The 13,452-nt window shown below is 37.7% G+C and overlaps 1 protein-coding gene across 1 annotated transcript in view; it reads right to left on the bottom strand.

Annotated features, from left to right (window-relative positions):
* Positions 1-12,606, bottom strand: part of AGTR1 (angiotensin II receptor type 1) — a 45,835-nt gene extending 33,229 nt beyond the window's left edge. Inside the window, exons 1-2 of the mRNA XM_017523799.1 lie at positions 12,352-12,606; positions 2,339-2,422 (exon numbers count right to left, since the gene is read on the bottom strand). The gene's annotated coding sequence lies outside the window, so the exon portion shown is untranslated. The remainder of the gene's footprint in view (positions 1-2,338; positions 2,423-12,351) is intronic.
* Between the last annotated feature and the right edge of the window lie 846 nt (positions 12,607-13,452).

Genomic DNA, 13,452 nt, shown 5'->3' with positions numbered 1-13,452 from the left:
TGAGTGAGAACATGCAGTGTTTGATCTTCTGCTCCTCTGTCAGTTTGCTGAGAATGATGGTTTCCAGGTTCATCCATGTCCCTACAAAGGACACAAACTAATCGTTTTTGATGGCTGCATAATATTCCATGGTGTATATGTGCCACATTTTCCCTGTCCAGTCTATCATCGGTGGGCATTTCGGTTGGTTCCAGGTCAAGTCTGCTGCATTATTAATAAATGTGTTTACAGAAGTACTGCCCAATAGTACTTCCTATGATAGAAATGTTCTGTATGTGTGCTGTCTGTCTACTAACCACTTGTATCTACTGAGCACTTGAGACTAGGGTGCAACAGAAGAGCTGAGTTTCTAATTTTATTTAATTGTAATACATTTATATTTACATGTAAATAGCCACATACAGTAAATGGATACCATACTGGATGGTGCAGGTCTATAAATTTTAAGCCATTGAATGTGATTCTTTAGTTATTTAATTGTGCCAACCAGGTTTTTCCCAATTGTCATGAGTAGATTTCGGAATGAATTTTTTCGTTCTATAAAACAAGCTCTGAAATGCTGTTTACACATCACTGCTTTAAATCAATAAGAGATCAGAGTTCTGTAGTTTTAAGTTGGTAAAAGTTTTAAAGGGAGATTGCAAAGTTCAGAAGGTCCTTTTGTGAACACTTTTTGTATTTCAGTATACTGCTCACAGATTGGGATAGGGCTTTGGAGATTATTTACAGGAAACCGAGGGCAAAGTTGCTAATTAGTGTTAGAATTGGTATAACATCAGTTCTTTGACAAACAAAAAATAGCTTCTTAGAATTAAGTATGTTTTGCTTATTTATCTGAAAGTTAAAGGTTTGAAAAAGTTGAGAATTTTACAGCATGTTTTCTTCTTTTTATGTTTTGTTATTCCTAAGCAAAAAATCAGTTATTTTTGAAGTTTTGCTACAAATGTGTGAGTGTTAGAAACCAAAGACTCCTCAAATACAGTACAAGGAAGGCTGATTTCAAGAATTATTTCCAGTAGGAACCCCCCCCGGGTTAACTGTCCTGCTTTTTCTGCTATTGGGCTGATTGGGTATCATGGACAAAACTTCTGTTCGATACTTTTAAGATGTAAAACAAAGTATACTGTCTTCATGTCATCCTAGGATATGTATCTTAATACACTCTTTCCAGAGCTGGATTTTTGCTGAAAACATGCACAGTCCAGATTCCCAAGCTTTGCTATACCTAAAAAAAAAACAAAATCAGAAAAAAACCTCCCAAAACAAAATATCCCTAAAGATATCCATTGACAGAACTCTGTAAAGCATTACTATTTTTATCTCTAAGATCAAAGCTGTTCTAAATCGTTTTCTAACACCACCACTGTGGAGTACCTTCCAGAAAAATTATTCCTACTTGCCAATCTATTACAGCAAAGAAGAAGCGTCACCTCTAGTATTTATCTACCCACCCAGCTCCTACCTATTCTAACTATCCTCTACTTTGATAAAATGGGAGCACAACACATTCAGAATAGGACAAGCTACTCTTCATTTTCCCTGGAGAGGACTAGAAGAAGCTGAGGGTTTGTTCTTTGAGCTGAGTTTTTGTTAGGGGGAAAAAAATCCTATTAGGTAAATCCTAGACTCTTGTTATGAAAAATATCATGCAGGCCCATGTAACAAATGTTAGATAGACAAAGTAGTCCTGGCTAACCCTGCTGTGCTCCACACCAAGTTGTGTGAGAGTTTAATGCCCTGCTCTGTGACTCATGCCAGTCAAAAGGCAAGAGGGCACCTCCATCTCCAATTTCACATTGTCTTTTTTCCTATATCTAATCACTGGAGGAAGGTGGAAGTATGTGAGAATGAGACTCTGAGACATTTGGGTTTACTGAAGGTCAGCAGGTCAACTGTTAAGGTTTATGGTCTTGAGACGTCTGAAAAAGAGCATTGGGGCATCGGAGAACCCAAATCGCCCAGAAAGTGGGTGACAAGAGAATACAGTCATTTCCCTCCTGGTCCTCTTAACCTCTACACAGGATAAACACTGCTCAGAGCAATAACCTGTGGTCACATGGAGTCCTTGGCAAAGGACTTTCTCACATGATTCATCATGAGTACATGAATGGAAATAGATTAGTAATTCTGATGTTATTTACATTTAAAGCCATATAAATACATACGTTCTTAATCTGTAATTGGAGGGGACGTGGTTAAGACAGGGATTTCATTATTTTCTGCTTCCTCTACTTCTTTCATAAGACAATGACATGTTTGGGCCCTTGTGCTCTCCCCACTGCTGACACGTTAGAGAAAACTACTGACAAACACACTGCTGTAGATGTAAGGCATTTACCTGGTGCAGACCTTCTGAGATGGCATCAGCGAGTTAATCAGATAAAAACCTGGCCATTTTAGATCAATTTGTCAAATATCAAACCTAGAAAGGAAAATAAAAAGATTAAAGCAATTCACTGAATATAGTCAGGTTTTTATTTTTTAATTTACAGAGTAAGCTTCAACGATGCATCTTAAGAATGTTTTTGAAGGAAATAAAACCGTCTGGTTCACATCAAGAACATATTTTTCCTTATATAGAGTTAGATTGCATTAAGCGGTAGGCATAGGTTCTTATCATCTTCCTGCCTGTCGTCAACATCTTCCCCGATGCCCTTGTAGATATACATTAGGCAAAGAGAAAAAGAATATTTTGAGGTAAAATAGTGCAGTCTTATTCTAAGCCATTTCTTTCTATAGACATGGCTACTAAACATGAGCATACGAAAATAGATTGGATTGTTACTTGTGAATCTGTAACTAAACTTGGTTAAGTGATCTACTTTTAGTATAAAGCTTATGCAAATTTTATTTTACCATAATTTTAAAAATACCTTTTTAAAAGTTTACCTATTCTCTTTTCTTTTTCATAGAAGTAGTGCCAGTGTGTCGTATAAATGTCAAGTTACAGAAGGATGTGAAACAAAAGTAAACATATCCTTACCCTTTATTACTTTTCTCTGCATCTACTTCCCAGAGGTACCACTAATAATTACCTATGTCTCCTTCTAGGACTTGCATATGCATGCATATAAATATGTATATTCATAAAAAATGCATACACATGCATATAAATATGTATATCTATAGTTTTTTCTTTCTATACATCATAGTATTTTCTTCTTTGCTTTATTTATTTTACTTATCATGGCTAGCAGATTTCCTACATCAGCATATATAAATCTGCCTCATTCATTTTGATGACTGTACAATATTTCATTGATTGTACTGACACATAATTTATGTAACCAGTCTGCTATTAATGAGCCTTAATCTTTTTTGTTTTTTCAGTTTTCCTTTTGGCTGCTACAAAAATGTCTCGATAATAATATTTATATATATGCATTTTTATGCTTACATGAATATATTAGCAGAATAAGTTCTAAGCAGATTGTTGAATCAAATTGTTTGTATATGCTAAGTTTTTGATAGATATTTACAAAATGCCCTCTATTAAGGTTACACCAATTTATAATACCAAGAAACTAGATTTTATCTTTTTTCTTAATCTGATAAGTAAAAAGGTATATCTTTGTTTTGCTTGCATTTCATTAATTATGAATGAGATTGAACTTCTTTTCATTTTCCTTTTGTTTCCATAGATATTCTCCTACTAGTTTGCTCAGCCATGGCTTTTGCTCATGTTTCAATTAGGTGGTTTATTGTTTCTCACATTAAAGAGCTCACGTTATATTAAGGAAACTTCAATTTTACATGTAATGGCTGGTAAATAGCTTTCCTAGGTTCCTTGCTTATGGTACTTTTTTACTGTATTAGCATTTATTTTTATGCAGTCAAATTCATCAATATTTTTCATTATATACAGGAGGATTTTTTAAATAATAATTTTTATTTAAAGTTGAAGAGTTATTCAAGAAGACTGTATATAGGTTAGTTTTTAAACAACTAGGCATACCAACTTTAGCATTGTTATACAGAATAATGTTAGCATTAGAAGGATCTATTAACAAAAGAAATTTCACATAAAATGATTTCTTCTATAGAATACCATGATGGTGTGAATTCTGTGGACTCTTTGTGAGGCACTGGTGTGCCTTAGAAAAAAAATTTACAAAAAGGGTCAGATTTATAGTACCATTCTCCAGAGAGTTAATAGTTGTCTAGTACCTAAAATCTAGAGTGAATTATAAATAAAGTAATAGAAATTCCAAGAAAAATAGAAAGTGAAAAATATAAAATCAAGAGAGATTCATTTTAGAAAATTTTGTAGATATATACAAAAAAAAAGAAAAAAAATCATTCTCAAAAGCTCTTAAGATGTATTGTATATTCTTCCTAATTTTTCTTATTGGCTCTATAGATATGCATGCATTTAAAAAATATGTAAGTGATTTTACTAACAAAACAACCCTAACAAAATTAAATGAATTTTATTAAGATGCCAATAACCCATGACCTTAATGGCACCTTGACAAGCAGCTACAAAGTATACACATACATGGGATCACACTCATGATTCATGTGTTACACACCGATTTTTTCACTCACAATTATCTTTCCTTGACATTATTTTAAAATATATAAATTATATGTTATATTTTATATTCATATAAAATATATAACAACTATAATGTTCTATTATATGGCTTAACTAAATGGAAATTAAAAGGAATACGAATAATTGTTTGTTCTCTCAAAAATCCATTCTGATAACTCAGTAGATAAAAGGCCAGGACATACTCAAGAAATCATTACCCAAGAATCACATCAAACTGTATTACATTCATGATAAAGTGGCAGCAATTAACTGTGTAACTGAGGGCTGGGGGACATCACCATACAATATGTTTTATATGAGTGACATCATTTGAATGGGAAGGAGAGTTAGACTATTAAAGCTGGGTTAATGGAAAATTCTCATTCTAAGGGCAGAAGCATTTGAATTGAATGGCAAGAAGAATTTGAGTCAAAAAGTAAAGCATATGTGCTGAAAAAATCGTAAGTGTGAAGGGAAGTATATATGCTGACAGAGTTGTTAAGTATATGAAATTTACTAGAAAAAAAATGCTATGCTATGAGATTTTTTTCCAGCTGTTAAAAAGAAAACCTTGTACAGATTGGACTCAGCCACCAGGGGACTCTTAAGTGCTATAGAGGATGATCACTAGTATTTTATTTTTTATTAGTACTAAGAAACTCGGCCTCCTATGGGTAGGGTATCTTTTGGATATTTCTCCTCCTTTCAAACTTCCACTACTTGTCATGATGGCAGCCCTGGACTGATTTTGCCCTAACCCATAACTTACAAATTAGATGTCATAATGTCAGTGCTACCCGAATATTTATAGTTCTAGATTCAAGCAGCTGGTGAACTTTTATCTCCTACAAATTTTCTCAATACCACTGAACTGGCTGCTCAGTCCTGTTGGCACAGCTTCCCTCTCAAACATGATCACAGGGAACCCATAGACATCTCTCTTTTGACCAACATCAATAAGCCCCTGTCAAAACAGACCCAAAACAGACATTTTGACAGACCCAACTGATGGCTGTCAGAGAATCCACCTGTACTGGGTGAAATAGTTCAGGGACTGAGTCATTTGGGAAGCCACTGGCTTAAAATACATCACCACTTACTTGAGTACTGACTGGTTAGTAACTATATTTCACTACATTTTTGTAAATCATGCTTGTGGCAAATAAGCATTTATTTAAAAGCTGAAAAAGTAATATGTAATTTGAGTTGGAATGCTGAACAGTCTATGTGTATGTAGAAAATAGAAAATAACTTGTTCAATCCAAGAGAGAATTTAGTTTATAGCATGAAAGCACCAAAAGGTAAACAGAAAATTTTGGATTTTTATGGGAAAAAACAGAGATATCAAAAATCGTTATTATTATTAGGGACCGGGTCTTTCTCTGTTACTCAGGCAGGAGTGCAATGGTGTGATCATGGCTCACTGCAGCCCAGGTTTAAGCGATCCTCCCACCTCAGCCTCCTGAGTAGTTGGGACTACAGGTGTGTGCCACCATGCTCAGCTAATTTTTTATTTTTTTTGTAGAGATGGGGGTTTCAGTTTGTTGCCTAAGCTGGTCTCAAACTCCTGATGTCAAATGACCCTCCCTTTGGGCCTCCCAAAGGGCTGGGATTACAGGTGTGAACTGGCACGCCTGGGCTCAAAGGTTAGTTTTTAAAAGTATGTCATCTACTATTTTTAAAAAATGCTTTACTGAAATATAATTGATACATAAAAAGTAGTCATCTAAAATACATTTTAGTGGATTTGCACAGGCTGTCATAGTTTTGGTATTTTTTCCAAGAGCTAAAGAAGGAATTTCTAGAATTTCCCATTATTGCACTTAAAAGTAAGATGACAGGAAAACATTAGACCAAAATGGAATAGATCTTATTTGCTTTTTAAAAAAAAATCTATGAGGGAAATAGAATTTGATCTCAAATTAAAACCTTAAACAAATTTTCAAATAATTAGTTTGTCTTAAAAAGTAGGTAGCTTAGTTTTGAGCAGACACTGTAAGTGATGGCTAAGAGTACAGGCAATGGAATTAGAATTCTTATGTTTACACCTCGAATGTATCAGTTACTGCTTTTGGGTAAGCTACTTATCTCATTATTACTCAGTATCCCAATCTATAAAATGAAGATAAAACAGTAACTATCTCACAGGGTTGTTGTGAGGATTAAGTAAAAAACATTTAAAGACTGAACATTGTGTTTTGAATGTTTATGTACTTAATAAATATTAGATTTATTAAAAATGTTAAGAGCCAAGAAAACCCCTCTTCATAATTATTCTAAACAAGCCACAGGTACTGTGGACTGTTTTTTTTTTTTAACCTTAATGTGCATTTGAATCACCTGAGGATCTTGCTACACTGCAGATTCTTATACAATCAATGGGTCTGAACAGGGTCTGAGATTCTGCAGGTCCAGCAAACTCTCAGATGATATCCATGATGCTGATATGGGGCTTGTGATACGGGAGATAATTTTAGATGGTTTCCTGCTAATTGGTAATACAATGTGTCTCAACAGGTGGAATAAGGACAGGGGCAGAAAAGAAGGTGTGGATGAAATGTACAGATTTCATATGCCCCCTCTGTGATTCCAGTATTCTTGTCTTATCTGCCACTGTCACCTTAAGAACCACTGATTTGATATTTCAACCTTTTATTTGTTTTAATATTTTCTTTCCTTACTCTTTCTTCCACTTTACCTGTGCCATTGCTGTTGTAGGCTGAAAATCTGTATTTATGCTTAGCTCTTCAATTAGCAAGGCTAAAGCATCAAATTTCTTATTGTAATAGGAAAGTGTAGCTAAGTGAGATTAGAAAAATTATTTCTTAACATTTCTTTTTTTAAAATATAATGATCTAAAAATATATTTAACATTTTCTATAGTTTTAGCCAAAACCAAACAAATAAGCAACAAACAGGCAAGTAAGTGACTTCATGGAACACTTAGTAAAAGAAAACAAGGATGCATTAGGTGCAGTCCATACTATCAAAGGAGTTATAATCTCACGAGGAGGGGAAAGGAGCATTGGTTATTACAGAAGTGTCCAGACCCAAACAGTGTGACCACTTTAGACACTCCATTTGGTCTGACAGGCAGGACAGAAGGAGGGGCCATTTTTAAATGGTTTCCCACCCTACTGGCATTAGACTATTAGAGATATGTCTAAATATGTGTTTAGTTTGACTACTCTCTCTCTATAGCAAAGACAATTTTTATACTTTGGCGTGTGTCCTCAGGGCCTAATATCACTCAGATCCACAGTATTTTCTCTGTAAGTATCTGCAACTGTTGTTGATATATTTCATAGACATAATTCTTCACTTTCCAAAGTAGATAAGAGGAGCTCTGACTAATATAGAATGAGAAAATATCTAAATTAACTTAGCAAATTAGCAATAACAAATTATCTTTAAAAGTACACAATCAGACCAGGTGCTGTGGCTCATCTCTGTAATCCCAGCACTTTGGGAGGCTGATGCAGGCAGATCACTTGAGGTCAGGAGTTGGAAACCAGCCTGGCCAACATGGCAAAACCTCATCTCTACTAAAAATACAAAAATTAGCCAGGTGTGGTGGTCTGCACCTGCAATCCCAGCTACTAGAGAGGCTGAGACAGGAGAACCACTTGGACCTGGGAGACAGAGGTTGCAGTGAGCTGAGATCATGCCACTGCATTCCAGCCTGGGCAACAGAGCAAGACTCTGCCAAAAAAAAAAAAAAAAAAAAAAGTACACAATCATATGTGTATTTCTCAATATTCTTATTTTGTAGTTAAACATACAGAGTACTTAAATCCATTGATTTAAATAAAATTTCTACATTATTTGGTGAAGATGAAGGCATCTGTGTATGTATAGGTGGACAAGAAATCATATCAAAGCTGACTTGAACTGAAAGATTATTATTTTTTTTTTTGAAAGAAAGAAAGGAACAAAGAGAAAGAATAAAAAGAAAGAAAGAAAGAAAGAAAAAATGAAGAAGGAGAGGAAGAATGAGGAAGAGGGAGAGGAAGAGAGAACTTGGGTGTTGCTTTATTGCCCGGGCTAGAATGCAGTCTAAAAATGGGTATTCCTGTAATTGTGTTTAGTAATAGAGACAGGGGAAAAAAAAGATTGAACTGAAAGATTATTAATTCTACGATTTTAAGTTTTAAGAATATCTAGAATTGAGACTTGAAATAGGAAGTCACGTTGTAATAATAGGAAACAAGGCACACTCATTTCTTACCAATTTTCCAAACTTTTAAACGTTAGAAAAATAATTAAATGTGAGACTAACAACACATTAAAAATATTATTGGGAATAGGAAGGAGACTGACAATCACTGACAGATTCTAGACATTTGTTTCTACTTAAGACAGAGAATGCACCTATTGAGGAAACAAACATAAGAAAAACAAAAACAAATTCAAACCCTTCAAAAGTAACTATAAGAATAATGTAAAGTAATATTTTGAAAGACAATTTTGATTTTCATATGCAAGAAATCTGTTTTCTCCTGTGAGCATATGCTATGATGAAAAAGAATAAAAATCAGATAGCAAATATTTTAATGTTAATACAACCACAGCTAGCAGCAATAGTCACTAGTCCTTTTATGACTGTTCTAAACATATACTTTGTTTTCTATTTCCAGTTGTGTAATTTGTCACTAATGTAAATAACTAGTGAAACATCTGGCACTTTATAGTTCTTTAAATTATAAGGTCTTTTTTTTTTTCTGTGATTGAAACATTGTATTTTGGAGCTTTAATAGGATATCGGTAGTCGCTTGCCAATTCAATTGAATATTACCTAAGCCCCTATAGATATTCCTCGATTTAAGATGGCTTTATATATTAAGCTATTAAAAAGTTGAGTTTTAGAAGCTAAAGTTCATATCATGAATAAAACAAAATGTAAAGTGATAATTAAATTTAGGATACAAATCAATCACATTTACTGTTGCTTATCAGAGATTGAGTATACTGCTTTAACAAGCACCTAGGTGAAAAGAAACACAAACCACATGATCCAATGATCTTAGGCAATTTTGAAAAAGGAACATTAGGACTATTTTGAAGAGAAATAATTGCATTTTCCAATCCTTATGTATTGAAAAGCTGATTTGTCAGTTTGCTGGATAACGTGGGAGAAAAGTGTTCCTAACCTAGGCTTGGACACTTGGTCACATTTTGTTGCTCTGTCTCCCTATTTGTTTATTGCCACAGCATATCTTTAAAACAGCGTTTTAATCTTTACAACACGTGGACTTACTTCAAACTTCTAAACACAATTCTTAATTTGGTAGCCTACTTGGGAGGCTCTTTGGCAATCTCCAGTCATGACTGAACAGAAAAGGGCTAGGTAAACTAGTAAGCATGAGGCTAGAGGGCAGGAGCTCCCATTAAGCAGCCAAAACACGTAAATGTGAGGGGTCGCTATTTTTGTCCCTGTAACAAATTCGAAAGCAAAATACAGCAACTCTCAGTTATGTTTGAAAGGGCACTGTGGCAGCACACATAAGTGACAGCAGACATGCATCATGCATTTAAACTATGAGTTTTAAATTCCTTCTCGGCTAAGTATTTTTCCTGGGCTTTGGGTAAGTAGCAGATTAGACTTGTCTTCCTTATTTTCCCTCTAGGGTAGGGGAAAGTTAGTCATTAGTGTTAATTAGTCATAATCGAAATAACAACAGTAGTCCTAAGTAGCAGCAGGAACAAAAAAACAAAACAAAATTATATACACACATACACACATAACTCTGACCCCAAACTCAACAGAAAAAGAAAACTGAGAAACCTGTTCAGCCCACAAATTTGTCCTTTTTTGAATACTGACCCAGGGTAAGAGAGAGAAAGATTTAAACTTAGAATGCTGTGGGACAGGAGCCTTGCCACAGCACTGATGACTGAAAGACATTTTTTGCAAATTGCAAGGAAGACAAGTCTTCCATTGGCATCAGTGGAACCGGTGGAAGAAAACCAGTTTTCTTCTGAGTTGGATTATGAAACAGTTGATTCAGTTTAAGGTCAAAGAAGAGCAGAACCAGAAATCAAGGCCTGAGGATGGGAATGAAGAACAATGCAGTCAGGGGAAAAAAGGTGCGGCGGGGTGGGCGGTGGGGGGTGGGTAGACACAGTGGATAACAGACTTGAAACTAAGAATCACAAAACTTAAGCAGATGTTGAGACTTAGCAATTATGATTGGCAGTTTCTATAACCTAGCCTTAAGCTTAGACTTTTATTTTAAAGCAATAACCAGAAAAAAAAAATAAAAAGAAATTACAGAATTATATCACTGGAGGGGATCTTATGGGCAGAGACTTGAGGTTCAGAGTTGTTAAATAATGCTCCTACTATCACACAGCCACTTAAGTGGGAGTCTCCATTTCCCTTCTCCCCATGCTTTCCTGGCCCTACACTGTCAGGAAGGGTGGTGGAGAGGAAGGAAGGTACCAGGGCATCACTAGGGAATACATCACAGCCTGAGGACAGGCTATGCACGTGTGGCCTTTATAGCTAGGGAAACACCAGAAAAGACAAGGGCAGTATGGCAGTTTCTTTCTTAGAGAAGACTTGTAAGGGGGTTAAATAATATGCTATGGGAAATAAACACCTGGAGAGCCACGATCCTCAGATGGTAACTAACAAGAGAATCATGTTGGGATACAGCACCTTCAGGAGGAAGCACAAGTTTCTCAACAAAGTAATAAAGTAGATCAATAGGGTGCCAACTTTCCTGCCTCTTACTGTTACTTTCTCTTCTCAGAATGACACAGGAAATAAATGTAGCCAAGTCCCAAATTTGATCCTAGGGGAAAGTGAGCACCCAAACTTTCATTAAGAGAAGGCACCTGAGGGCTGGGAGTAGGTTTTTAATACTTAACGAGGCTATTAGCAAACGAAGAGAAGAGGCCCAGGTGAGTTCAATAGCCAGGTCACAAATGGTAGCCCTAAAAGCGGTGCAGAAGGAGACGCTTGGAGGACGAATTGCTGCTGTCTTCGAAGTGCTCTAGCAGGATTGGTACTGTGAAGACGTTGACCTGGACATTTAAGAAAATTGGAGGATGGAGTGGAGTGCTGAGCGGTGAGTGGGCAGTGGCCTGCCAGAGGCTCTGTTTAGTCCTGGAAGCCAGAAGACCTTTTGCTAAAATCCTGTTTCAGTCACACAAATACAAAGGCTAAGGCTGTAGGGATTGGGATTTGGAGACCTCCTGATTCTCCTTCCTCAGTATGATCATTCAAAGGGCATCTGGGAAGCCTGAGGGTGGGAGAGGTTGGCCCAGGTTGGAATGACGTCCCGTGTCTAGGACCCACCGCTATGGTTTGCAGGGAGAGAGGTAAGGGGAGGTGAGCAGTGCTGGGACATTGTCTGCGAAGCAAAGGGCATGGATGGGGACACTCTTAACTTCGCCTCAAAAGTTGCACAACTTTTAAACGAACGCTCTGCAGTCATATTGGCTTCCCACTCAGATGATGGCTAAAAGACAAGAGTTAACTAAAAGCCTCAGGAAGAAAGTTTATTGAATTGTAAATTATTTCTGTAGATTTCTTGCATGCGGAAGAGTTTGGTCAAAATGGGATTGAGAATTTCAGGGCAGGTGGCAAACAAACCCCCCTTGTTCCCTCCCATTCCAGAAGCCCCCTCACCTGATTTGGGAAAGTGTGGCCAGCTCCAAGGGCAGGCGCTGACCAGAACTATGGTCGCTCTTTTCCTTGGTCACCGAGAGCTTTCCAGCATAGAGCCAGCAGTTAGGACACTGTGACATGAAACTTAGCACGCCCCCTGTAGTCCCCCAAGCATGCCCGGCGGTCGGTGGGGACTCACCCGCGTCCCGGGCGCTGCGTCACGTCCCGCCGAGGGCCGGCCGCCCTGGTGCGGGTCTCCAGCCCGCAGCCTCGGCGTCCCGGCTGTGCGCCCTCACTCGCTGGGTCCGCTCCAGCGGCTCCCCATCGATCACCGCCCCAGCCCGGCAGAGCTGCTGGCGGCACGCCGGTCCAGACGTCCTGTCTCTAGCTGCTGCTGCCTGGGGTCCTGGCTGTCAGGCGCAGGAATCATCGGCGACGAGACAGCTCCGAATTTATAGTGAGGGGCGTTGCTGCTTCTTGGGTTCCGGGGACCAGGCTCTGTTTTGCATTCCTCCTCCTCCGCCCCGCCCCGGGAGACCCTCCCGGCCCAACCTCCTCCCTCTTAGGATACTGACGGCAGCAAGGATGCCACAGTAGTCCCGTGTCAGCTATTAGATCAGCGTTCACCTGGCCCCGAACCCCGCCTAGCGAGGGGTCGTGAGGGAGAGTGAGCTGGGGGTACAGGAGTATCCTTTCCGGCGGAGATTCATGTTCCTTAACATTTTTTTTTTTTTGAACTTGGGAAACTTTTAAGGACAAATTAGGGAACTTCTTTCTCTTTCCTGTGAGTAGTTTGAATTTGGTAATACCGTTGTGGATCATAGATTACATGGATTAATTCCAGGGTAATGAAATTGAAGGGTGGAAAATCATTTCCTCCTATTGGACACGCTACCCAAGTTGCGTTTTTAAAAATGTATTTTAAAACACCCAACAAATATTTAAAGTAGGAATAATATCAGTTCCTCACAAACTCTTCTAAAAAATAGAGTAAGAATGATTTGCTAACTCATGTTATGAGGCCAGTATCACCCTGATATCAAAACTAGATAAAGACATCACGAGAAGACTACAGTTCAACATTTCTTATGAGTATAGATAAAAATTCTCAACAACCCCGTCTCTACTAAAAAATACAAAAATTAGCTGCGCGTTCTGGCGCCCGCCTATGGTCCCAGCTACTTGGGAGGCTGAGGCCGGAGAATTGCTTGAACCCAGGAAGCGGAGGTTGCAGTGAGCCGAGATCGCGCCACTGCACTCCAGCCTGGCTCCTGGCGACAAAGCAAGACTCTGTCTCAAA

The sequence above is a fragment of the Cebus imitator genome, unplaced genomic scaffold (assembly GCF_001604975.1).
Source record: "Cebus imitator isolate Cc_AM_T3 unplaced genomic scaffold, Cebus_imitator-1.0 Scaffold30, whole genome shotgun sequence".
Classification (NCBI taxonomy): domain Eukaryota; kingdom Metazoa; phylum Chordata; class Mammalia; order Primates; family Cebidae; genus Cebus; species Cebus imitator.
This window is presented reverse-complemented; position numbering and strand designations above follow the sequence as displayed.